General features: G+C 34.7%; 1 protein-coding gene across 10 annotated transcripts in view; it reads right to left on the bottom strand.

The window, feature by feature from the left end:
- Positions 1-24,164, bottom strand: part of MEF2C (myocyte enhancer factor 2C) — a 195,080-nt gene that overhangs the window by 144,852 nt on the left and 26,064 nt on the right. For 6 of the 10 annotated variants that reach the window (XM_017890471.1, XM_017890486.1, XM_017890487.1 and 3 more), the window contains exon 1: positions 23,567-24,121. The exons of the other annotated variants lie outside the window; for them this stretch is intronic. The gene's annotated coding sequence lies outside the window, so the exon portion shown is untranslated. Of the gene's footprint in view, positions 1-23,566; positions 24,122-24,164 lie in introns of those variants that run through there. 10 annotated transcript variants of the gene reach the window in all.

Raw genomic sequence — 24,164 nt, 5'->3', positions numbered from 1 at the left:
ACAAGGAAGGGAGTGAAGTGCATTTGATAAAGGTAGGTATTCTGGGACCCACCCATCTGTGTCCTTATCCTTGTTGGGTGCAGTCCTTCTCTGGCCCTCACTTACATCCTTGTCATTCCCTAATCCTGGATCAGTTAGTTACTCCTCGGAGAAATCTCTTTCTCATGTGTTCTGCATGTCAGTTAAAGACAACTAATAAACATTTAGAGTGATGCTTATTATAAATCTGCATCAAGGAATAGAAAAAGCTATTTTTTAAAAAATAACATAAACTAAGAATACTTGAATCTTTAAGCAGTAATCCTCAAACTTCACATTCTCATCATTTAAATATTATGTTCAAAGTTCTCCCCAGGAAGGTAGTAGTGACGGTATTACTGGGAACATAATGGTATGTTAGAGTCTATACTCAAAAGCAAGACACGCAGTGACAAGGCACATTCAAGTTCTTCCATTAAGATCCCGCTCAACTGTTTTCTCCTTTGTGAAGTATTTCCAGAATCCTCATGTAGTACAGATTGGGCTTTTTACTTCCTGTGCTATCAAAAAGGTAGAACCAGCATGCAAGGAAAACAAAGGAGAATGCTGTTTCACATATGCAAGTTCCTGTATTAATTAACTGAAGATGACAGTGTTCCATAATAAGAGGAAAGCATTAATGTTTCCAGTATCCTAGTTTAGTTCATACCTGACAGAATGTTATATAACTGCTATAACCTCATCCTAAAAGAAGCCAATAATTTGAAAATTAGATTGATCTTATTAATTGTACACATTGGGAAGTTGCACTCAACGAGCAAAAACTCTTCACAGACATGACATAGATGTAAAGCTAATGGCTACAAGGCTGCAAAAATATTTGCTCATTTATGAACAAGTCAACAAATTGGAGGTTTTATTTTCTTGTGGGAGTGAATTCAGCAGTGTTCAACAAAACATATATTTTAGTTTTTTTCTTTTTAAACAGAACAAACACATTGGAGACTGTAGCAGATACTAATATTTTCTTTAAACAGCTTCATATAGTTTGGTAGGGCAATTCATGATAAAGTTTCTTAAACCCTACAGGTCTTATCATTTTACTAAATACTTTCTCTAAGTAGGAAAGAGTATAAATTTCCTTTAGGTAATGGAAATAAGTTACATTTTTATGGCCAGTTCAGCATTCTAATAATGACTGGAAATACCTATGAAACCCTATGTTTCACAGGTAGAAAAGGACAACAGTTTCTTTTACATAATGGCAATACGTTCCATTTTTACAGTAGGTTCAACATTCTAATAATGATGGGAGTGCCAACGAAATGAAAGAAGTACCTTCTAATTTTCTTCCACTTCTCTAAGGCTGGTAAGGGGGCAATCCTGCCACTTCTAATGTGGACAGGTGAATAAATGAATGAAACTATTACTTTGTATGTTTTGTTTTTTTTGTTAATGGTGAGGTAGGTTTTTGGCAACCTTGTCCCAATGACCAGGAAGCCGTGTCTGCTGATCATAATGGTGGATTTGTCCATTCGCTATTTCCCTCAACATTTCCCCCCTCTAAAATCATAAAACAAATGAAATGTGTTTTGTTTTTAGAAACTGTAAATTTTTTTCACTTTAAAAAATGCCATACTCCAGGGCATACCTTTCAGACAGCCTTAGGTTATGTCTGTGTGCCAACTGCAGCCTCATTCTGCAGAGCTGCTCTGCTCAGCAGAGCCTAGCAGTTATGATCTGGAAGTGTTGGCCCCACCACGTGCATGACATTAAGATGATCCACAGCAATCCTGCAAGACTACAGTTTAAGTAGAGCTTCCAATTTGCTGTGGTTGGCATGACCTAATTTTGGCTTGAAAGGTACATTTTTTCCCCCTCTGGGTTTCACTGACTACACATTGGAGAAAAAATATATGTTCTTCAAGGGATTCTTACTCTTTCCTTTCTTAAGGAAATTTAGGGAATTTAACAACTGCTGGCCTCTGGCTAATACCCAAACTAAAGTCTTTTTCCAGCTTCGCCTACATCTTGACCCCTCATGCCAAATATTTTAGGCAGTCTATTTATAAAGTTCATCACTTCCCCTGTTACTTCATCTTTAGAAATGCCAATAATTTAGACACTGGAATGACGCAGCTGGTCTCATAGATGAAAAAAAGCAGGATTCTATAGAAAATTTTCCTGCCATAACTTAAGAAATTAATTTATTTTCTTCTCAATTCTACAGCTAGAATGGAAGTAACACCAATGTTCTGTATTTGCTTCACCCTAGAGTTCAAAGATGTTTCAAAGTAGAAATTTTGAATGTTCCACTAACAGTAGTTCTTAACGCTGACTATACATTTCAATCACTTCAAACACTTTTTAAAAACACTGATACCCAGACCCATCCTAGACCAATGAAATCAGGATTGTTAGACCAGGTTCCCTGGCATTGTTACTTGTTAAAAACTCTCCAGGAGATTCCAATGTGAAGCCAGATCTGAAATAAATCATATTAAAACTCTTAGAAACATAACCACCGCAACACAGGTATGTTGCATTATCTCCCTTGGATGTAGTATGTTCTTGAAATTTACTAGTCCATCCAGTTATGAGCTAATTCACCTGAGTTGCTCAGCTATTGGACGAAGTGAGAGAAAAAAATTCATCAGGACAATCTGAGTCTTAATAGATTTATACGTTAAAATCATAGAAAATTTTGCCCTTTTGAGGCAACAGTCCTGATAAATATGCCCCTTTTCTGCGGACCCAGTATTAGGAAATTTCAAGGGCTTGAAAATTAACCATTTTTACATGGATCAAATTGACTTTTTGGAGGGTTTCCAGTTGTATTTAAAAAATATAAATTTCACCTTGTGATATTTACTGACTTGCAAATCTCTAATATTATGCTAATTAAATTGAATGCTGTATACTTAATTTACTCAAGGTGATAATTTTCTAATTACATGTATGATGTTAATGTATTATCTATTTGAGATCAAATTCACTACATTTTGTGACTTCCAAAAAAGTCAACCCATTAGACCAAAGTTCTCAGTCTTTCATAACTAATTTATTTCTCTACCTCAGTCACTGGGAAATGGTATTAGCAAGCAGTGCAACCCAGTTCTTCCACCTCCCTCCACATAAAACAGGGCTTTTTTCATTAAATACCTGGTTTGTGAAGAAAACGTTATCTAGCAGTTGCGACCAAAAGGTTTACAGACTTGGAATTCTGTTCCATTTTATAACTGAGATCATTATCTAATCCCTGCTCTTTACATAAGGCTTTATGTGGTTCATTTTAGGGTAAGGCTTCCTATGAAATAATGAAACAATTTTTTTTCTACAGAACTTGTGGAACTAGCATTTTTATTTTCCTGTCATGTCTTGCCTTTTCTGACTTCTGTCATACACACAAACACACACACAGATATATGTGTGTATGTTTGTTTGGCAACATAGGAGGGATAAGCTCAGTTTCTTGGATTCTACATGCCTTATAAGATCATGGTTTACTATGTTTACAGATTTATCCCCTTCTATTACAGTACCCGAAGTTCTTTAAAAATATACAAGATGTTTTCCTAACGGTATGACATTCCTCAAGTACTTGTCTTTCTTTAGTTTTACTCTTTTAGAATAAGAAGGAAAACAAAACGAGAAATGCCCTTTAAGTTTAAAAAAAATTACTTTGTAACAGATATAAGTTGAATCTCCACTATGTAAAGTATTCTTGGGTAGCTCCCTGTTTGGCCCTTCTCTCTTATTCATAACTTGTCCCATATCCCTTGTCAAAACAGTGGGTTGCAGGGGAGGACCTGGATCAGGTCATCCTTCCTTTCAGCTGTGTCTAGGAAATAGGGCAGGAGTGGGTGCTGAGGAGGAGTATGTCCTCCCAGTTACCTCGAGATCTCCAACAGTGAGGTTTCTACGGCATACCAGAGAATGGAAAGAAGATTAGGTTGGCACTTCCTACTTCTGGTACCATCTTCACAGCTTTATTAGGTGCCCCCAATTTCCACAGAATCTAAAGGCCTGGGCAAGGCCTACACAGCTTTTCTAAATGGGAAAGCAAAGTTGAGAATATGGCAAGCCATATAAAAAAACATATGAAAGTCTGCTATGCTTTCAGACGGCAGACTAGCCCCTAAAACTTCTTTTTCTGGAGTACTGCCAGGATTTGACTCATCATGTAAGACTCACCTTAGGCATCCTCGACTGAAGATTGACCTAATCAGTCATCTCCCCAAAGAGCTGAACATTCTATCAACATTCTATCAATTAAGCGTTTACTTCACTTTTAAAATACCTGCAGTATAGTGTTTATTACATTACATTTATGATTGCACTTTGCGTATTCATCTCCCTCATCAGACTGAATTCCTCAATAACAGAGTTTCCATCTCTCGCTTTTGTATCCCTAATGAAACACTCCCATGAAACAGTGAAAAGCTGACTTATTAGTTAATATATTTATACAATTGATGTCCAAGGAGAAGCATTGGGCAACAGCAGTAGACATTTTATTGGCAGAGCCAAAGGTAGTTTTCAAGTTACAGGTTTATTTGTTTCTGAAACTGTAAGAATGCATGGATTTGTATGCCCAAGTTCAAGATTCACTATTTTGAAATATACAACACATTATTATTAACTATAGTCAACACACTGTGCAGAAGAATACCGGAACTTATTCTTCCTCCTGTCTAACAGAAACTTTGTACCTGTTGACCCATGCCTCATCTCCCCTTTCCCCATCCTCTCCAGCCCCCATTTCTGGAAACTGCCTTTCTACTCTCTACTGCTGTAAATTCAGCTTTTAACACTACACATACAAACAAGATCACACAGTATTTGTCTCTCTGTGCCTGGCTTATTTCACTTAATGTAATGTCTTCTATGTTCATTCATGTTGCAAATGACAGAATTTCCTGTTCTTTTTTTTTTTTTTTTTTTTTTGAGAGAGCGTCTTGCTCTGTCTCTCAGGTTGGCATGCAATGGCACCATCTCAGCTAACTGCAACCTCCACCTCCCGGGTTCAAGCAATTTTCCTGCCTCAGCGTCCCGAGCAGCACCTGGGATGCACCACCAGGCCTGGCTTTATTTTGTATTTTTAGTAGAGACGGGGTTTCACCATGTTGGCCAGGCTGGTCTCAAACTCCTGACCTCAGGTAATCTTCCCGCCTTGGCCTCCCGAAGTGCTGGGATTACAACCCTGAGCCACCATGCCTAGCCACGGCTTTTTTTTTTTTTAAGGCTGAATAGTATTTCACTGTGTATTCAGTGTTCTCCACACAAAGAAATGATAAATATTTGAGGTGATAGTTATGTTAATTAGCTTTCTTTGATCATGCTATAATGTATGCATGTGTGGAAATATCACATGTACCCTATAAATATATATGGTTATTATATGCTATTTAAAAATAAAAATTCACATTTATCTTTTTCTAACTAGTGGTTCTCAACCCAAGCTTTACATCAAGAGCTCCCAGGCAGCTCTGAGAAACTGCAATACCTGGATGGCAGGTCAATTTAATATGAATCTGGGAGTGGAACTTGGGCACTGGTGTGTGTGTGTATGTATATGTATATGTATATTTGTAATATGCATATTTACATATTTATAAATATGCATAAATATAAATATACATAAATACATAAATTATATGTGTATTTTTATATATTTAGACACCAGGCCGTACTCTGTCACCCAGACTGTAGTGCAGTGTCACTACCAGAGCTCAGTGCAGCCTTGGAGTCCTGGCTCAAGAGATCCTCCAGCCTCAGCTTCCCGAGTAGTTAGGACAACAGGCATGTACCACACCATCACGCTCGTGTTTTTAGTTTTTTTTTTTTTGAGATGGAGTCTCGCTCTGTTGCCCAGGCTGGAGTGCAATGGCGCAATCTTGGCTCACTGCAACCTCCCCGTCCTGGGTTCAAGCGATTCTCCTGCGCCTCAACCTCCTGAGTAGCTGGGATTACAGGTGCCTGGCACCACGCCCAGCAAATTTTTGTATTTTTAGTAGAGACGGGGCTTCCCCAGGTTGGCCAGGCTGGCCTCTAACTCCTGACCTCAGGTGATTCACCTGCCTCCCAAAGTGCTGGGGTTACAGGCATGAGCCACCATGCCTGGCCGTTTTAAAAAAATTTTGGAGACTGGATCTCACTATGCTGCCCAGACTGGTCTCAAACTCCTGATCTCAAGCGACTCTGCAGCCGCAGTGTCCCGAGTAGTTAGGATTACAGGCAAGAGCCACTGTGCCCGGCTAACATCAGTATTTTAAAATAATTCTCCTTACAGCCAATAATTCAGAACCACTTATCTAAGCTAACTGTTCAAAGGAAATCCAATGTTTTATACCTATGACCTTGTCACTTGGCATATACCAAATTTCAGTTATAGCCCATAGTCTTCTAATGAATTCTGTTTGTGAGAAACTTGGTTGATTTTAGTCTTTGGATGTTTAAACTTTTAAAAAAGGCTTTTGAAATGCAATATGAGCTACATCACAATCCTCTTCAAGGAATATTACTAATAAGTTTATGCAATTATCTTTTATAGAATTAACCAACAGCTATAACTTCCTCCTCAGTCTTAGGGTAATCCAGGCCTTTAGAGTGAATAATTATTTCCTGCATATTTACAACTCAAATGGATATTAATATAAATAAGGTGTTTTATGGAGTCTTAGAGCGTGCTTTACAGTTAGAAGATTTCAAACAGAGAAAATTCAAACAAGTTTAGTCAAAATCACATTAGGAAGTAGATATAACTGGCCTCAGGGGTTTTGCTGGAAAGAGAAGAATGAACACTGAGTGTTATCAATGGCACTTAATATTGCATAAAGCACACAAAACTCCCCCGCCAATGGGCATCATAAATGACAGGAAGGCTGTTTATCACTGTAATCAATTAATTCCAAATAATACATTGAATCCCCAAATCTTCAAGTCACATTTCTAATAAACAAATTTTTAAATACAGAGAGCATAGATGATTTGCATATTTGCATGGTAATCCAAACAAGCATTTCATTCTCTTCAACAGTGAAACAAAGCGGAAGCAAATGTAGTTACTAATATGAACTGTGGAAATTTGGCAAAGAATCCATGACATTAAAAATATGGCAGCTATTAATTTGAAGTCCAAAGCTTGTATATTTGGTAATTCAGAAATGTCTGTGTCCCATTTGACCTCTGGCCAGCCTCTCTGTCCTCACTTCTAGTCAATAGTACGGCAATACTTTTATGAAAAAACAAGGACACTGTTTATTAGAAAAAAGAAAGTTCATATTGTTTCTCATGGTAAAATTCTAAAATGACCCTTTTCCTTTTCAAAGGGTCTTTTACTGAACCCAGAAAATTCAGTTAAAAGCTAAAAGCTATGCATTTGATGAATAAACTTGATATTATATTTCTTAGTTTTCAAACATAATATGACCTTGTTCTAACGCGTCAGTAGTTATTTCACATCTAACTCTGGTTAGGTTTTGTTGTTTTCCTTTTTTAACTACAAAGAAAAAGTTTAAAGGTGTTCTTGAAGTTGAATTCTCTAGAATATCCATCTGCACTAATTAAATTTACTGAATAACTCCTGAAATCCATTTAATATTCATTTATAGACCCCGTCATACATCTCACATTTTAAAATTAAAACCATATAAATTACTATGATTCTTGCAAATGCAGGTTAAAAATGAAAACAGCTCAAGAAATGAATAGCGAAGTGGTCACTAGACAGCGATGACATAAAATGAGATTTTCCCATTTCAATTAAAGCTAATATTGTAGCTGGAAAAATATATTTTCGCAAACAGTAATAAGACATTGCTTGTGAAAAGACGATTCATCAAGTAGTTGGTAATATATGTTTTTCTCACTTCACATTAACAATGTGGAAGTGTATATCACAGACCAACAATTAATTCACTTATCTTTAAAAACAATACAAACATGTTTACACAAACTTAGTTATATTGTCATTCCAAGGTTACTAAATATTTTTCCCCAAGATGCCAGGCAAAATGAAGACTCAATAACTGACTCTTTCTTTCTTCCTATCTAACAGATAAGATCAGGTATGTGAGATTTTGGCTTAATAGGAAGAGAGCGGACTTGAGACTGACTATCTGGGTTGAGATTCTAGGTCTGCCATTAAGAGGGTAACTTTGGACAAGTTACTTTGCAAATTTTTACCTCAGTTTCTTCATCCATATAATGGGGATAGTAACTGCACCTACCTCATTAAGTTTTGAGGAATAAATGAATTAATGCATTTAAAACTTCAGGCCCATAGAACAGTGCTCAAGTATATGGTATGCTCTCAAAAAAATGTTAGCTGTGGTTTTTATTGTCTTATAATTAGCAATTCTTTCAAATTAATAATATAAGCTTTTAAACACATATCATAAAAGTTATTATAATTATTAGAGATATTTTGAGTAGTGACGCTGAAGAAAGTAAAAGTGGAATTCCTAAGTCATAGTTGAAAGTATCAATTATATTTATAGAAGATCAGTCCTACTTTCAACCACCAAGCCAGCAAGAATTGAAAACCAACTGGTCAACATATGTCGATGCAGATGGAAAAAGGATACAACTGTCTTTAAATTCCCTAAAGAAAGCTAAGTGGAGAGCCTTCTGGTCACTGCAGTCCAACCTATCATTACGCGTGCAGCGAGACTCTTTGATGGGTTTCTTAGTCTATGAATAATATATATTTTGGGGACAGTGTCACAAAAATAATCTGTCTTTGCTCCAAAAAGACCTATGACTAAGCAAACGCAAAGAAAGAATTACCTCCCAACCACAAAGGAGGGTGGTACCCCCTGTGTTGGAAATCAAGACAACTGGCAAAACTTTAAAAAGTATTTTGAGATAAAATGGCCCCACGGTTCATATCCTGGAGAACCAGCAACATTTCACATTTCAAAACTACTCTTCCTTTGACTTTAAAAAATAAAGCTGGGGGGAAAATATCTGATTACTTCTTTATGAGGCATTACTAAACAAAAAAGCCTACCTTTTTGGAAGATCTGGTATTTATAAGCATTTCACAAGGCAAAACACAACTGCAAATATTCAAGTTCGGTGAATACTGCTAAGAAGAGTAAGCTTTTCCCCCAGTGAAATTTGGGATGATATTTGCACTTTGAGTGATAGAAGATTTTAAGTATAAATAAGTTTGCCTCTGGAGTTTTGTCTTGAAAGGATGTCATGTATATTCAAATTGCAGCAAAATAAACGATTCTGGTTGTTCTCCAAGTCCGTGTGACACCCCCCACCCAATACTGGCATAGTTAGTGAGGCCGTCTACTTTCTTGTAACAGACTACAATTCTCCCCCAACCCTCCTGCTGATACTGTAAGGAGAAGAGAGAGAGGCTATGACAATCCACATGATTCAGCTAGAACATTCTTATCAGTTCACTACCTATGATTCCTGGCCTTTTAAGCCAAGAGCAAATATTCCGAATTACCCAAAACAAAGCAATGAAATTATTTACAGTTTAGTTAAAAAGTCGAGTTATCTGATGTGTGAGATTACAGATTTAAAATGTTGGCAAAAAAAAGTGAACTCCAGAATTGTTCTTTATGATTCATCTTAAGTCTGTGTGCTGTGTTCACAGAGTCAAAAAACATTATAAAATCAACTTACAATAGTCACGTACACATTATAATATTTGAAATAAACAAGAATTCCTGTTTCTTTATGAAGAAAACTTACTATAACAAGCATGTGATAGAACGTCAGAAAGACAATTTAGCAATTAATCTATATGATGTAACAACAGTGTCAATGAGTTCCAACTGTAAATTGTTTTCTTACCATAATGACAAAGTTGTTTCACAAAGGTCTTAATTTATATTGCTGGATTTGTCTATGTGACAATATATCAGTTTCATAATCATGTTGTGCCTTAAATGTATTTTGTAATTTTTCCCTAGGCAGAAATCTGAAACTAGTTTTCATACACACACATATATATATATATACACACACACACACATATAAAATGTTTCATTTGTACAAATTGTCATTCCTTAATATATTTTCTTAATCTGCATTTTTAGTGCATGTGAATTGTAACTGATTAAAAAATGTTTAATTTTCCTGAACTTTGAGTTGTTCTCCAAGTCAAAAATTGTTTTAAAATCCTAAAACTAGCACTTAAGTACCTTTCTAAAGCCTTCAATTCTGGGAGATATTTAAATATCATGAACTGTATACAAAATGTAAATGTGTCCATTATCTATCTGCATATGCAGTACATACTTACTGCACACACTTGAAATTTCAAATTCTATTAACTTACTACACTTATGAATTCAGAAACGAATGCAACTTCCATTGCTCAAATTTTTTTAATTCACATAGTAACAGAAAAATTATTTTTTATGAAGACAGCAAAAACTGATTTTTTAAGAACAGTCCATAGAAATACAGAAATCTTAACGAACAAAATTAATTTCATAACTAATTTTCTATTATGCTTTTAAAACACGCACGCTTACAAAAATAAAATGTCATATTATTTTGTGAAAAGACAATGTATCATGCGCCTCTATATGGACTAAGAACGTTTTGGTAGCTTAACTACTTGGTTTTAACTTAATGGGTCAAACACTTAGGGAAATCAGTATTATGTATCAGATCAAATAACTGGTACTTGTGGCCATATCCTAAGTATTCTATTACAAGACATTTTTTAAACAATGGTTTTGACTTGAGTAGGAAGGTAGGTTTGCTTTTAGTATGAGGGAAGATATGTATTGAAGGATTATGCAGTAAATTTCATAATTGGAAATTTAATAATTTTATATAAAAATCTATGGTTTATTTTAAACAATCCTATAAAAATTTACTCATATTTAAATATGACACATTTCATAAAGATGTTTGTGAACTTTTAAAATTTTACTTTTAATGGAAAGTAAATATTTGGTCAAAAATATGTTTGGAAGAAAGCTTTTGGTCTATGAATATTATAAAAGTTTCTTAGAAATCTCTTAAGGCCTGAGCACAATAAAACTAGGGCAATGCATATATTCTCAGTTACTCTTTAAAAAAACCTGTAAAAGTGACTATAGTGGCATGTTCTGACACATTCTTTTCATAAACCGAACCCTGTTAGTGACAGCAGAACAGATTGTGTGCATCTGCTGGGAATGAGCCAGATGACAGTGGAAAAACGCACATGGATACCTTGGCACAGCAAATAAAAAATGGAGAAAAAAAGACCTGGAAGAGAAAGTGTTCAACTTTAATTGAAACATTCTTTCCAACATGATGAACATCATCCAACCACATCTTTTAGCCTGTCAATTTTACATATAAAAATGTGTTTTAAAGGAGTTCTTTGTAAATTAGAGCTGTTTTGTCCTCTCTCAGCACTAAATATTGACTCAGGTTTTGGGTTATTTCTTCAAATTATGGCAATGAAATAAGCATTAGGGTAGAAAAAGAGGCCAAACCACTCTACCACAGCCTGGTACAAAAACACTAAACTTATAAAACCCTTTCGGGTTCAAGTCAAATTTTAAATATCTGGGGTAAGTTTTTGAATTATGTGGGTATTATATTGACAAGTGCCAAAGATGCCACAATTCAAATATTCTGCAAATGTGACTATTGTAAATGTTGCTTGCACTCAAGGGTACTACAATATTTTATTTTATGCTGATCAACCACAGTATTGTTTAAACAATTGGCTCAATAGCAGTAGAGAGGTCCATACATAAAAACAAATGTGCTTCTATAAATCATATCAAGAAGTTTTCTCGGATGCTCTGATTACAATGAAAATTTATTCTATACAGTATACAATGCAAATTTTAAACTGAAGATGAAGTTGTTTAATAGATTAGTAGTCTGACTGAAGCAGCTGCAGTCAAAAAAAATTCTGGTGATTAACAGCCATTTTCCAGTAATCATAACCCTGGAAAGGGCTACTAAGTAGGGGGAGGGGGTTGCAGATGGGAATAATTCTCTAAGCCCATGTGCCTTAGAGGGCTCCATCATCTTCATGCAGACTTATTATTATTATTATTATTTTTAAATTAAAGCTTTTAGAGGCGTCCTTGATTGCAGTGTTGGGAGCTGTCCATGCTGTTTTACCATAGGGAAGTCCACTCTGCAAGTATTCCTTGCGCTGAGCACTCTTTATCCAGGCATTAAAACAGAGTTAGAAAAGAAAGCTGAAATGCAAGGTGCACACTAGAGGGGCATTATTCAAAAGCAGGAGAACAATTTCAAGTGGTTGCAACTCGCCAGGTTGTATAAACTGGGCATGTCTCATTGATATTACCTGACATCCAAAATACGAATTTTTTTGAGAAACTATGTGAACAGAAAAGCTGAACAAAGGGGTGTCCTGACACCAGTAATGCTCACATTTTTTAATCTACATTTTACCTAAATTTGTTTGCATTATCAGAAAGTAATAATCCTCAGGTACAATTCTGCATTTTCTATACTTTATGATTTTCTCATATACATAAAATACCCAAATTAAGACAAGTTCATTTATTCATCATCTCAAAGTTGATAAACTGTGGTCATAATGAATAAGCCCTCAAATCTAGAGAAAAATAGATAATAAGGGCACCATTTGCTGGTTATATTTTCTTTTCAAATAAAAAATGCATTTCCTCTTTATGGGAAAATACAATTCATTCATTTATTCAACAAATATCTATAGAATGCCTATTATATGCAAGAGTTCTTGTGAAGGATTATAAAGACTAAAAGAACACACATTCATCATAAATTAATTCCATCTCTATATATAATCAAAGTTGTCTAATAAGAAAAATAAACAAAGATTTTGAACGTATACTTCAAAAGTGAATAATACTAAGAAAAAAACTTAGAATTCTTGGCAAGGCTGGTTACACCATTAAAATCACCTAATAACTACATGAAACACTTCCTCCAAACTGAACTTGCATCAAAACTAAGGAATAATCTATCTGCAATTCAGAACTTCGAGTAAATGACTTTTAAAATTCATGGATAGTATTATTTTGTTTCTTTGTTTCCATTTCTGGTTCTAAAAATAATACGATATTTATTTAATAACATCCAATCTGTGAAAGGTTTTGATTTTCTTAAAGAAAGAAGTATATTGTACTTAGCAATCCTTAGAATTGACCCACCACTGCGTAAGAATTACAGACTTGCTCTGAATATGACCCAAATTTAATTGACTGACAGTATTACTGAAAAATAATTTTTAATAACCATCCCACCCAAAATTTCTAAATGATCATTAGCAGGAATGTAAAATGACTAAACTATAGTGTAATGCTATGATAATAATTTAGTAATTACTGATCATTTACATGTGTCTGCATTATAGTTTTATATCCATTATCCTAGTAAATCCTTAAAATCTTTAAGAGGTGGGTGATTTTATAACTCCCATTTTACAGATCCTGGAACTGGGGCTTTCTGGTCATTAAAACAACTGCCTAAAACCACTAAGCAGTAAATGGGAGGTCGGCTTTTGGACCCAGTTTTGGTCATTGTTCTTAATCATTACTCTTTATTGTTTATGGACATGTTTGTCTAACAGCGTAACATATATAATCAAAGAAATGATATTAAGTGTGGAAATGGGGTCTCCAAACTCTTTATGGCTGTTTAAATGATCTTCTCTCTCTTGAGTGTATCTTCATCCTTTCACGCTTTATGTCTCTCTCTGCTCTCCCCCACCCGATGCTCCCCACACTGTACACACACCGTACACACACATACACACACACACACACACACTCACCCTGTTGGATTTCTGGTCCAACCCTTACTTCATAGAGCAACCTAAAAGGCGTAATTTGGTTGAACTTGCCCAATAACTGTACCACTTCCAGGGAGTTCATGAAGCTGTTCATGTTTGCCACGAATATACTACCAAGTGACTCTAAAGCTGCTGTTGTTCCTTACAAAGACGTGATCCTACAGCCCTGGCTTTTTCAAGATCAGTGTCTGCAGCTCTTTCAAATCATGGCATTGGGCTGTGACGAACCACATCAGTTTCTCAAGTGTAAGGAGATAAGTTAGCATCTAAAACAATTCTGTCGCCCATGTGTAGTCAAAACAAGTTAAAAGTGCACTTGCTTTCACAATGACAAATACTTTGAAGCAAGAAGGAAGCTTCGAAACGAGAGAATCCAAAAACAATGAAAACGGAAGGAAAAAACATTGAAGTGAAGAATTCTCTGATTTTTTTGAAGCTATGAAATGAGAGAAGCGGAGGGAAAAATCACATAGCGCTCACTCTAAATCAAGCAAGATCAAACAGTCTTGGAAGGGATATTGCCGATTCATTTCAACCAAAGAGTTATAGGGAAACAAATAATGGTTACTGAGTATGTTACTCAGCCTTCTGCAAATCCATCAATGTTGCCATGGATTNTTTTTGATTTATGTAAGGTGGGAAAATTCAAACATAAAATGAAAGAAAAAAATAGTCAAAATTATTTCCTTTAACTTCTAACCTATATAGAGTCTAAGTGGACTTCCAATAAATACAAGAAATAAAAAAATAGATTCACTTAAAATAGACAAATTTGTTAGACTTCATTTAGTTAAGAAAAATCATCCAGAATGAATTAGGTCTGGATTTACACAGTACCTTTTAAAGATATTAATGTTAACTGTAATAGAAGGGTGAAAAGATCTACTTTTTAAACCACATAAACCTTTACTAAAAGACCACCCAAAAACTTAATAAGGCTCCTCAAATATGGATGAAAATCAGGTACCTTAAAGAAGTAATTGTTTTAATGGTTAACAGAGTTTAAGATTTCCCAAATTCTTGACCAGAGAATTATCAACTAGGTGAACCTCTAATAGAGTCAACGTTTTAATCGGGTATAGTTTTGTCATATTTAAATAGAAAGATAGTTTATTATCTATTTTAAAATTTCCATTCCATACACGTGTTCAATAGTTGAAACTTTACAATGTATCTGACAATATTTACCAAGGGGTATGATTCAAATGATCCTACTGTTCCAGAGAATTTCCAAGAAAATAAAGAAATCTCTTATACAATAGCCTAAATAGAAGCATAGTTTTAATCTGAATTTTTAAATATGTGTAATTTTCTAACAAATAAATGTCAAAAAGTATTGACTCATATCTATATTAGCATTTACAAAACAAAGTTTAACATTTTTTCCCTCCCTTGCTAATGGGCCTTGAAAAAGTACCAGGTATAGGAATATGCCATTGTTTTCATATTCTTATAAGCTGCCTTATACATTTTTTAAGATTTATGCTGCATTAATTTCTTAACAATTTATTGGGAACATTTGCATTCACAGAAAAATAGATGCTTGATATTTAAACATAATTAAAATTATCATTCTTATCTATTTAGGTTTCAAGAGAAATAAAATTAAATTACACTTAACTGTTGGTCTAATTTGGTCAATTTCATATAGGCAATTAATAATTAGTGTAGTGGGTTAACGACAAAGCTAACATTTATACACTATCCATATACTGTGAAATCAATAATTTAGTTTAAAAATAAAATTAGACCAAATATTTATTAAGTGGTAACACTTTTTCCTGAAGGCTCTCATTTAATATATTTCTAAAGAAGAAGGCTAGTTTTAGAAAGGTGTGCTGGCTGCACCTCATACAAATGAGAATTCTACTGATTGAAAGGAGCCATGGCAGCTAGAAATTATTTTTTTAATAGGATTTTTAAAAAATCACATGGGTAACAGTTGAAAATGTAACTGGTAATTAAAGCCTGCTTCTTAAAAAATTTTTACTTTATTTTTTTAAGGCGAAGTACAAGTTTTTAGACTATAGTTTCAGATACAAGGAACATTAATGCAGATATTTAGAAGTCAATTTATTTTGCATTGTGGTAAACACGTTACTTACACTGTACCTTTCAAATGAAAAGCATAAAACTAAAGCTCACATTTTCTCCCTCTGTACTCTGTATTTTGACCCCTAATAATCATTTAAAGTGTGGGTGTTTATCAATAAAAATTATTGCAGCACCACACATTGTGGTGGAACGTTGCTATTTCCCGAGATAAGTACAAAAAACCTCAATGCTAATTTGCATCACAAAATGATCTAACATATCTGGAATATAATGCACAGGCTTCATTGAAAAGAAACCATTATATTTTCTTTGTGAAACAAAAGTACAGATACCTGATTGGGTCTGAGTGTGCTGGAGGTAGAGGGTGGGGAAGAGGTCTCATTTTCTATCTCACACCTATTGTTTTATGCATTCTAAACTGCTATATGGGAATAAAAAGAAAACATACTGAATCCACTTTGCAGTTAATGTCTTAGCGATTTAAGAGGCTGAATTTTCAAAAGAGGGGAAACATTATGCTTTTCCTTTCCCAAAGCTATTTCCCCTATTTCCCAGGAAGAAGGCCCTCTGTTCCTTACCCTATGCAGGGGGAAAAAAAGGACATTACTTAGGGCTGAAATCACTCCGAGACAGAAGAAGGGAAGTTTATGATGTGGCACTGTGCACAGTATCTGGTCTGCAGCCAGTAAGTTTTCATTTTGTAGCTCTGCTTCCAGTACCTGCCCTGCATATTCAGGAATAAAAATATACCAGAGCTCTACCTGAAAAACTGTGGATGTTACAAAGAATTAAAAGAGTTTATTTTTCTTTCTTTATCCTGAGTGTAATTACTGTTTTTAAAGAAGAAAGAGCTGAAACTATAGTAACTGGAAGTTTTTGTTTTTTTTTTTTTCCTTTTTAAACTCCTCAAACTACCTTCCAACAAAGCCATTTAAGTTAAATGGTACATTTACAGACTCACCTACATGAAGGATATAACTTAAAACATCTGCTCAGACATATACGTTCTGTTCAGATATAAAAAATGTGGCAAAATTTTTTAAAAATATAGGACCACTATATTCTTAAAATGTGTGTTCTTCTCTGTGTGTGTGTTCATTCATTCAGGAGATCTTTGACTGCAATTAGGTAGTCGGTCCTATAAAGGCTTCCTTGTGTGACCATAATTTCTAAAAGTAAAATGCTCCAGTGAATATTTCTGCTAAATAATCACATCTTCAAAATTACTTTAAAGAAATTCCAATCCCTCATGTTACATTAAGCAATAATGCCAGTTTTCCATAATATGCCTTGGTTGTAAGCTCCTTATTCAGGGTCAAAAATTAATTAGAAGACAAAAAGTATAAATCGCGTGTTTATTAAGTAGTAGGCAAATTTCTTTGTCTATCTCAACGTATTTACGTTAATGAGTTTACTTTCTAATTTTGAAAATAAGCATATTTAAGCCAAAGCTGCCTGTCTTCGGGGTTTGGGGAAGGATGCACATTCTCTTGCTATCCTTCTAACTTGCTGAAAGAATCACAGGTGTGAAAAAAAGACGGGGATAGTTCTTGGCTGTTTTTTCAAAAAAACACTTCACATTCTATCGAAGGACCACATCCACCTCTTTTTAAATACAATATGCTAGGAATCCATAGTATCTGAGAGCAATTTATATGAATTCTTCATGTGCATCTTATCTATGACAACAAGATAGAAGAGGAAAACCAGACCACCACGCTCATGATGCTATTTGCAAAAAGCAGGTTCTCAAAAGGGACTAATTTGAAGATCAGATAGTTCCTCCAGCCTCTAAAAACAAGTTTTGAGTATTTAATTCAAATCACTACTTGAGGACTTGCACTGTCATTCTACCTGAATCCCAACATTTGCAGGAGGAACAACATTGTTCCATTCATTTCAAATTAACAGCATTAAGAATTAATAAAGTCTCTATAATGTCTGCATTATTTAAGAGTAATGATTCCTGAAGAAATCTGCCTGTAATAGGCTTACTGTTTTTATTGCTTGTAATGTTATCAATTTCCTTTTCAATGCCCTCGAAAGATTCTCTTCATGTGCTTTGAACTTTGTTTACATTGGCTGTATTTTAAAAATATATACCAAGATTTAACTTGCACAATAAAATGACAATGTACAGCAAATGAACTATAGTGATGACAAATAAATGTTACTCATATCACCTGAAAGTAAACCATGAATTTATATAACATGTATCACATAATTTCCATATTTAATAGGAATATGATTTTTTGCAGTAAACATTAAAATAGTATCAAGGAGATGCAAGATAATAGTATATTGAATAGGCTTTTCTATAATCTTATTTTTACAATGGTATTCTTTGTCATAGAACATTCTTTATTTTCTTACACAGACAAAATAACATAAGAACATCAATGCTATCTTCATATTCTTAAAAGAGAGGGGCAAGGAATGAATGCTTCCAGCACCCTTTATTTTGTTAGGCCTCAACATTGTCTGTAAAGTAACATGGTTACTACAAAATTCTTGATTTGAGCAAGAACAAAATTATTACAGTGTACTTTACAGTTATTTCATGCATGAATGTTAAAACATACTGAAATTATAAAACTTTCATATATCTTTTTTCAATATTCAGTGTAAGATAGGTTGTCAATAAGAGCTGCTTTAAAAAAAATTGACAATTTTCTTTGCTCACTAACTATAGGAGATCATTGCAAATTATTTTCTTTCTCATGCTGCTATTCACTTACATACTGCATATTTGCTTCAATTCTCCAAGGGAAGAAATGTGGCTCTTGTGGGAAAGGTCCACCCCTTTCTACATGTTTGCTTCCTTGAACGAAAGGAACACACCCCCTTACATTCTTTGAAATGTGTCCAACAATTGTAATAGCACTGTATTATTGACTAAATTAGAAAATCTTAAGTGATAGTCAAATATTGTTAATACGCTGTGTATTTTGAGTCAGGAGACCTAAATGACACACACACACATAACAGAAATGAAGTTCAATCAAGTGTCTACACTTGGATGCTTAGAATGTTTGTGTTAGTAGAAGAAACTCATGAATGTTTTTGTGTACATGTATGTTGTATGACACCTCAGGAAGAGGCCCATGAATGTTACAAGTTTTTGACTGCATCCTTTCAATTTAAGACCCATTAGAGGAATTATCCCTTTCTTTCATAATTATATTAGAGAAAAAATATTTAGAAACTTAGCAAGTAGAATCAGAGAGCTGTTTGAAATCACAAATGTGCAAAAATATCACAGGTCTGCACTTATCATCCTAATGGCAGAAAACTCACACCAAAGTTGGTACCCACTAACTTCTACCTCTTTAAGGCAAGCTGCCGGTCATTGGATATTACGTTCTAACAGGACTTCCCATTATGTAGAATAATGTATTTCCTTCCAAGGCAAGTTTTTCTTTTGTTATTATTTTCTAATAAAGTAATATACACCACATTTATAGAATATTTTGCATTTATCTTTGATTTTATCTTTTCTAAATATTCTTTTTCTTTATTCCACTTTTACAAAGACATTTGCAAGTGTAAAGACACAGCAGGCAAAAAAAAATTATATCTCTTTTAAGATATTTTAGTGTTTAAATGAAATGGACAGTCCTTGTGCAATTTATCAGGCATTTCAGAATGAACTCAACTATATGATTAATTCCCAGACCTACAAAATGGAAGCTTTGTTATTTGCCTGTGTTTCTCACTTGAAGTAAGAGTGAATATATAACTGGAACTCAAGGTAATAAACTTATTAAAACTTAGTAAGATATTGTTATGGTCAAAGAAAACCCGCAAGTGCGTGCCACAAATCCACTCAGAAGAAACATCTCATTCACTAAAATTTTCTATCTTATTATAATAGTGCACAGAAAATTAAACATATAAATATTAATTTTATGTATCACAGATTATGTAGGCAATGAAAATGCAATGTTTACATTTATGGGTGACTCATTAGTGTTTTATTGTGTGAAACACTAGGAGGCATCAGTTGGGTGAAAAAGGACTTCAATTTTAGAAGAAGCAAGAAATTACTGTAAAGTTGGGTGTGTAAGAAGTTAAGATTTTTTAAATGTTATTATGTAAACCAAAACTTTATTCTCTGAAACTCTCAAAACATCATATTCTGTTGTAAAGAATGACCTTTATATAACATTCATGAGATATATATATATATAATTTGACCAATGAACTTTTATGAAGATATATTTCAGATGTATGGATTCATAACTATGTAATTACACATTTTTATGTAGAATATATTTGGCAACAGAATAGCATAATGGATATTGACTATTATGCATTTTCTGCTGAATTACTCAATAACATGAGTATATGTTTTATTTCTGGCAAATTCTGTTTTGTGCTATTTATAACGCCTCTGAAAATGTCTAATGCATTTAAGTCTTACAATACCTGCTTCATGTAAGCAGACAATTTGATGTTTGTTCATAAAGAAATGATGGAACTTAAAATTTACACAATGAGGACATAAGATAAAAAAGGACATGTTTTCTCTTACTTCACTACTGAAAGCCTGTCATTTGAAAACTGAATTTTCCATTGTTTGAATGGTTCATAATGATGAAGCAACAGGGTCAAAGTATACTTATCTAGCAATCATTTGAAATTGAGTGTCTTGCCATTCCTCAACAATCAGCTTTTATCTTTGACCTATCAAAATAACATGTGAACTATGTAATCTGCCTTTTGTAAGGTGCATAGACTCTGTTGTTGTTCCTGGTTTTGTGAATCACCTCTGTAATCTGGTTTGATTTCCTAAAGGTGACAGATCTCGGTGAACAGTCAAGCTTTACTGAGTGCAAGATAGTCCACGCGCCTATGAGATTAAGGTACAGTGCTAAGGACGGGGATCTTAATTACCTATCTTTCCACATGCAGCATACTGATGAAACATCAGTGATTAAATCACTTCATCGTGCCCAGGCAATCACCACATTAGTATAGAATGAATATGTGTATTTTGATAAGTTTTAGATATTAATTTGTGTGGCATTTTCTCAGAGGATGAGCTTTTGAAAAAGAAGTGTAACTTTATTAATAATCTCTTAACAGTCCATCTTGTGACCATGAATTGCATATTAAATTCTTCTACGTTGCTTCGAATCATGTCCCCAAAGCCAGAATTCTCTGTTTAATAATTATGTCTTTGTTGTTATGTAGCACAAGTATTGCTGCACAGCTATTTCCCCATTTTTGTCACTTTCTGAGATTTCATAGACTCAAATTATACCACACTTTAGAGTTGTGAAATAAAACCACAAAATATACTTCAATAAACAGAAGAAAGTTTTAAAAGGTAATGTTAAGATATGCTAAGGAGTTATTCAGTGCTGTTCTTTACAAAAGAAGTTTCAATACAATATATTATTTATTAGAAAGATACATTTGCAGTGTTATGCAATTTATTGATTCCATTAAGTTAGGGCCAAGGAAAAAATTTCAGATATCATTTCCCCAAATTTTGCAAAATGAACATGTTTACAAAGAAGAAAAGGGGCAAGTTGCCTCTTGTTATCTAAGTTTCATGGAGTTATCTTGTATTAAAGTGCTTCTATCTTGAAAAGTTAATATCGGTGATTGCATACTTTTAAAATATGAATAGCTCAGAAAAGGTGGAAAACTGTTTTTATTACAAATTGCTCACTCGTTATTGAAATAAAAACAAATTAACATTTAATAAAATTGACACTTTAATATTATCTTTCAATATATTCCACATGCACAGCAATCAGGATGTAAATGGTATAATTAATGAGTGAAGTAAAATGCTGCCTTTCCTAAGCCTGAAAAAAAGTCAAACATTCCAATGCTGTGTGAATTATATTTATAAAATAGTAGATTTTATAAAATTTAGTAAAACTTGAAGTAAAGATAACAGCCACCTACTGCCTGTTTGACGGGAGAATCAAATTTTAAGCAAATGTTATGTTTAAAGACTGTTTTAATGAAAACTTTTAGAATTGAGTTAGTAGCCGAATACACAGCTAAATGTACTTTTCTACAAATTGAACGAGATATGTAAAATATTTCTTTCCTCTTGAAATAGGATGTTAGATAGGGACATCTCATTTTACCTATCAAGTTCTGAGTCTTGCTTTAGAACTATTTCTTTTAACTTAAATAATTTCATGCATACACTGGAAGACAATAATATGGCTTTTAACAGCATTATCTTTAATTGAAACTGATAAAGAAACAAAAATACTGCTTATACCATATTGGTACATACTGAATGTTTTTAAAGACTAGCCAAAACTGACATTATTTTTTAAAATTAAATAAGATGTTTTAGTTTCAAATTAGAGATTGTTGATCTATTTAAAGCTAAAATTGGTATGCAATACGAGGTTAAACGGGGTTCACAGGTGGTCACATTTCCATGTCCTACCAAGTCTCTAGGGACTGGAGTTATTATACTCCACATAAACATCTTTACTCTGCAACCACAATTCCATTGCAAGGTGCCAGTGAAAGTAGGCTGGTCACTTTTTTTTTTGGACTGGTATAATGAGGTGGCTGGAGTTTCCTTTATAGCACTTAGAAATTATATGCAGTCCCCAAGCATTTCATAAGACAGTTACTATTAGAGTTAGTTTCAGATTCACAATAGTAAAATGCACTTTGTGTCAAAGCAATTCTCCACTGAGGACCGGTTAAGGAACTGGCAGAGAGCCCAATTCTACTTATTATACTGTCAGCATTTACATATAAAGTATTTTATACAAAAGACACGCATTCCTAAAATGTGACAAAAAAAGGCTTTCCCCAAAGAATGATAACTACTGGACTTAGAATAGTCAGAAGTGATTCAGATATAAAATTCTTTAAAAATCAATAGCCATGTTCAGGGAAGGAAGATAGCATGAGCATTAAATGTAAATACTTCCATAACATTTAATAATACAATAAACAATGTGTCACATCTATATATACTTCCTTTGTGCCAAACTTTATCATTGAGTTTGGTAACTTTCATTCCAAGTCCAAAGAGAAGGCAATTTAAGTGACTTAACCTTGCTTGCTTTTAAACGGCTATATATTTGACTTGACCTGAACAGCAAACTATATGCTGAAATCGAACGTGAATTGTGAAATGTGTAGACTAACATGGCAGGGATATTACTTTTTGTCCACACCAATTAAGAATCCTTCTGTCAAGCCAGCACTTTGGTGAGGGAAGGAAATGCACAAAGGTATACTCTGACAGACAGCCATGCTTTAGCTCAAACTAATCCCAAGAATTAGTGGCTCAGAAGCATAACCCAGGGCAAATCAGTGTCTTTGGGGGACTCATGGGAGCATCTTTCCACAGTGAACTAACTGCTAAATCTTAAGACATCTACTTCAAGGTCACAGAACATGCTGTGAAACATTAAAATCCACCAGGCTCCACACGCTCCACCATATCAAACATGCTAATGACGTGAACTAACTTCATGAAACTTTAAATACACTGGTGTGACAGGAACGAGTCAGGAGTGATTTCAATAGCTGATGGCAAACAGATACGACTATCTAAAAAGTTACTTTTAGCAACAAACAAGGAAATCATGGAATCTAACGAAAAGAATGCACAACGAACCTCAACTTCAGCCTTCAAAAAAGGCACAGGGATAGATAGACACAGTGCCGTGGAATACATTGATGCAGATTTTAGAGACAATACCCGGGTTTTCTATTTCCTCGAGAAATGTCAGGGGTACTTACATGAAGGAAGACCCGATCAGATTAGTCCTTGAGATATTTTCCTTTCTTAAGAGAGAGAGAGAGAGAGAGAAGAAAAAAAAAAAAAAATAACAACAATAATCTTTACTTCGTCCAGCGTTGAAGTGCTTCTCCACCTGATTCAAACATGCAGCCACGGCGACCCACACAGAACCTTCAAAGTCAATCCAATAGCAGCCCGAAGATGTCTGGGTGTACGCGTGTGCTCAAGTGTCTGTGACTGCGAGCAGAGCGAGCAGAGAGCTGGAGACGATGTGTGCGTGTGTGCGCGCGCGAGGGGAGCGCGCGCGAGGGGGGGGCGCGGGGCCGCGCATTCGCGCGCGCCGAGGCCGCTCCGAAGAGGAGAAGGAGGAGGAAGAACGAGGAGGAAGAGGAGGAGGAGGAGGAGGAGGAAGAGGAGGAGGAGAAAGTGGCTCTCAGCGGCCGGTCGGATGAAAAGTAACCAGACTCGTCCAGAAAACTGCGTCCAGGAAGGAAGTGACAGAAGACGAATGGGAAAAGGAGAACAGCTCACAGCGTTTGAAACATCGCGTAAAAAAGACTGGGGGTGGTGGGGGCGGGGGGATGGAAGGATACTGGG

This window comes from Rhinopithecus bieti, unplaced genomic scaffold (genome assembly GCF_001698545.2).
Source record: "Rhinopithecus bieti isolate Rb0 unplaced genomic scaffold, ASM169854v2 scaffold_17861, whole genome shotgun sequence".
Lineage (NCBI taxonomy): Eukaryota > Metazoa > Chordata > Mammalia > Primates > Cercopithecidae > Rhinopithecus > Rhinopithecus bieti.
This window is presented reverse-complemented; position numbering and strand designations above follow the sequence as displayed.